This window comes from Pan troglodytes, chromosome X, assembly GCF_028858775.2.
Source record: "Pan troglodytes isolate AG18354 chromosome X, NHGRI_mPanTro3-v2.0_pri, whole genome shotgun sequence".
NCBI classification, from domain to species: domain Eukaryota; kingdom Metazoa; phylum Chordata; class Mammalia; order Primates; family Hominidae; genus Pan; species Pan troglodytes.
The window spans coordinates 108,937,378-108,941,866 of record NC_072421.2 but is presented as its reverse complement, the minus strand read 5'-3'; the positions used below and the strand labels follow the sequence as shown (position 1 = coordinate 108,941,866).

Below are 4,489 nucleotides of genomic sequence, written 5' to 3'. Positions count from 1 at the left end.
AGCTGTGATCATGCCACTGCACTCCAGCCTGGGCAATAGAGCGAGACCCTGTCTTGAAAAACGAATGAACAAACAAAAAAAATTAACTAATAAAATTCAGCAATATAGAAAAAGAATTATACATGATCATCAGTGGGATTTACTCATGCTGTGATCATATGGTTAAACATAAAAGCCAGTAATATTGAACATTTTTGGTTTGTAACTCCTATTTTTTCCCTATATGATTTAAAAAGCAAGTAAATAAAATGATAATTATAAATCTATCTTAATGGGCACACAAATGTGTAAAGATGCAATTTGTGACAATAACAACATAAAGGGGGCATGGAGCTATAAAGCAGCAGTTTGCGTGTGTGTGTGTGTGTGTGTGTGTGTGTGTGTTTTGAGGTAAAGTCTCACTCTGTCACCCAGGCTGGAGTACAATGGTATGATCACAGCTCACTGTAGCCTGGAATTCCTGGGCTCAAGTGACCCTCCTGCCTCAGCCTCCCATGTAGCTGGGATTATAGGCATGAGCCACCATGCCCAGCTTTTTATTTTTTGTAGAACGGGGTCTCCCTCTGTTGCCCAAGCTGGTTTCAAATTCCTAGGCTCAAGTGATCTTCCCTCACCAGCATCCCAAAGACAGCAGTTTTTTAATACTATTGAAACTTAAGTTTTTGTTAATTCAAACCTGATTGCTATAGTTAAGGGGTTAATTGCAATCCCCAGAGTGACTACAACCAAACAACTTAAAAACATAGAGAAAAAGGTACAAGAAGGGAATCATAACACTAGGGGGATAAAAAAAACAATGAATCACAAAAAAAGGCAGTAATGGAAGCACTGAAGAAAAAAATATAAGAAATATAAAAGACAAAGTAAAATTACAGAAGTAAGCCTTTCCTTGTCAGCGGTTACTGTAAATGTTAAGGGATTAAATTCTACAACTAAAAGATAAAATTGATGGAATGGATAAAAAACATGATCCTGTCTATATATGCTGTGTACAAGAGACTCACTTGAGATCCAAAAATTACTAATATATGCAACAGCTTGTATGTGTTATTTGTGCAGATAAATGTGGGAATAATTGAAGTGTGCCGCGTCTTCTACCCCTCCACACAAGACACCCAAATAACTTAAGCAGTCTCCTCACAAGACTTTCACCCCACTCAACTCCACCCTGTTTGCATTTAGATCTTGCATTTATGCTAAAGAGTCTACCTACCCACCTAGCAGGGATCAAAGCCACATCTCAAGGTTAGGATCTATGAATAGATTTCAGGTTTTAATATGAGGAAGAGACAGGGATAGGATTTGGAGGACTGGGGAAGGAAGGGTAGGACAAAAGGACTTTTGCTACACCTATGATAAAATACACAATACACAACCTGGGAAATAAAAGAAGGGCTCCTGGAATATGGTTGTACTTTTTTTTTTTTTTTTTTTTTTTTGCGCTTGGCCGCACAGCTTTACAAATAAATCAAGGAATAGGCACCTGGCTCTTTTTTTTAGTCTAGAAATGCTGATTCTTGTCTTCTGAGAAATGAGTGACTTTCTCTTCTCATAAACAATAAAGCAAAGCTCTGCAAATTATCTGAAAGACAGCAAGGTTCTCCCTTGATTAATTTTCTTATTTCCACTTGTTCTTCTTACCAAATGTGGAAAGCATGTGGTGTGCTTCAGTTTCAAATGAGAGCTGCTGGCTTGGATTCATGAAGGATTTTTCTTGTTACTTATTTTTTGTTTGAAGGGGAGGATTTCAGTTAAAATTTTTTCCAATATTTTCTTATGAAATTTCAAAGATACAGAAAATTTGAAAGAATTTTACAGTGAACATTTGTCTACCCATCACCTAGATTCTACAATATTCCGTAGTATGGATGTACCACAGTTTATCACTTATTGAAGGATATTTGTGTTGTTTCCAATTTTTGGCAATTTTTCTTGTTACTTATTTCTTGTTTAAAGGAGAGGATTTCAGTTAAGTTTTTTCCAATATTTTTCCAATTTTCCAATTTTTGGCAATTATTAATAGAACCTCTATAAACATTGATGCCCAGGGTTTTTATGTATTGTTATTTAACATTTTATTTCCAACTTTTAAAAAGCAAACTCTGCAATGGTTAGTATATTAGTATCATCCATGACTAAGATTTTCAGTATTATTCCTAAAACTACATAAAAAATACAAATGGAAAAAATGTAAGTCATAATTATTTAACAAAACATCACTTCATCACAAAAGCGTGTAAAATTACAAGAATGCCATTTTAAAATACTGGCACTTTAAGATAATGATAATCTCAAAACCCACAAAATTGTCAAATTTCCCTAAACTGCTAATCAGAGAAGACGCTGACTCTAACTAATAAGTTTAAAGAAAAATCAAATTCAAATAAATTGAATACTTCATACTGAGATGCAAAGCTTAAATGTCTTCTTTCCTCACATCTATTTGATTTATAAAGAGGTAAACTGCACTATAGGAAAATATACCCTATTTTAAATCTGACATTGCCATTTTAAAAGCTGGCCCAATTAATTAGAAATACTTTTAATGGAGAGTCTCAAGTTTCCTGAGCAATCCATATTTAGAGAAATGGGAAAAGACCTTTACAGCCAGCTCTCTCAGTCTTCAATGGAACTAACATCAACAAAAAAATATTCAGTATGGTGGTCTTGTATTTTAAGCTCATGCTTTTGGGGATACATTCTCAGTTCTTCTTCAATGTAGGAACTGCAAAATATAACTACCATTACATGGTAATGGGAGTGAAAGAATATAGAGTCCTCATGTAAAAATTAAAACATACTTTTCTATTAGTCCTTCAAAAACAGACTTTCAAAATGTTTGATTCTCATAACCCCTTGCTATGAGTAGCTTGTTTACTCTTCCCTTTGTAAATATAAGTGGGTTATATGAAATTTGTTATCAACTGATCAAGATTTGGGGATTGAGTTATGGATGAAAACGGTCTCAATTTAACTTTTATTACTCCCATGATGAGAAGCAGGGTGTCTAGATAAAACCTTTTTATCAGCTAACTATATGAAAAGATAAACACTGTAATAATTCATGTGATACAAAATGGGCAAAAGCAAAAGGCTAGCTTCCCCCTCAGGAAGAAAAATTTCAGGCCTATGAAAAGGACAACAATATTAATTTTTAAAATTATATTTACTTAGAAGCATTTAGAATGTCAAACAAAACAGCTGCAACTTTTTTGCAATTAAAAATTAGCATTTAGTAAACAAAACAACAATTATTTTGTATAAGCTGCATCAGAGAGAACTGAAGATGAAAAAGGTGTCATCCCATATATAACTAATTTGTGCTGTGCACCAACATAAACCCGCTTTAAATTTCCATGCCAATTTGCAACCCCTTTGCTGTAACAAGCAAGATTAGTGGCTATTGAAAATACCATCAGGACAGGGCTAGCTAACTACACATTTGGTAGTGTACTAACTATACAAAAAAAGACACTGTTTAGTTGTTAAATCTTACACAGCCTTACATTTCAATTTTTTTTTTCTTTAAAAGGAGTGAATTGTGTACAGGGAGGTTAAATGCTTTACAGACAAGAAAGAAAAAAGCTGCACTAGAACCAGCTTATTCATGATCATCTTCCTCCTCAACATCATCCTCTTCATCTTTCTCCTCTTCATTCTTTTTCTTGCTTTTCTCAGCCCCAACGGCTTTCTTTTTTGCTGCATCAGGCTTTCCTTTAGCTCCGTGTGCAACGATATCCTTGTCATATTTTTCCTTCAGCTTTGCAGCCTTCCTTTCATATGGCTGCTTATTGTCTGCAGCAGTGTTATTCCACATCTCTCCCAGTTTCTTTGCAACGTTACTAATGGATAGGCTGGGATGTTATTTTTGATTTTTGGGCGGTACTCAGAACCGAACAAGATAAAGGCTCCAGAAGGCCTCTTGAGTGCGTTGGGATCCTTGAACTTTTTTGTTTCCCCTTCAGGAGGGATTTAGGTTTCATTTCTCTTTTGTGACAGGCCTCCCCCAACTTTGCCACGTCTTCAAATTTTTCTCTTTTGCAGACAGGTTTCCATCTCTCTGGGCACTTCTTAGAAAACTCTGAGAAACTGACTGAATCTTCTGGGTGCTACTTTTTGTGCTCCTCCCGGCAAGTTTGCACAAAGAATGCATATGATGACATTTTGCCTTTCAGCTTCTTAGGCTCTCCTTTGGCCATGTTTAGTTATTATTTCATCAGCAAGGCACAGAGTTGCCCAGTGTCCATCCAACTCTCACTTGCCTGGGTGCTGTCTCTATGAAGCTCAATGTGCTGAAATCCCATCTTATTTTTAACATCCTAAATTATTTAATATTGTTGTGGTGGGGTTTTTTAAAATCAGTGGCCGTCTAGATTTCTACATAGATTAATTTATTTGTTCACTATGGAAGATTATATTTTCCAAGGATAGAGGTGACCATATCTCTTATCCCACATGCTCTTTTGCAGTGTGACCGTGCCACTCCCCT

The 4,489-nt window shown here is 35.6% G+C and overlaps 1 pseudogene; it reads right to left on the bottom strand.

Moving 5' to 3' along the window:
* Positions 1–3,601: 3,601 nt before the first annotated feature.
* On the bottom strand, positions 3,602–4,199 carry LOC129138696 (high mobility group protein B1-like; annotated as a pseudogene).
* Positions 4,200–4,489: the final 290 nt, after the last annotated feature.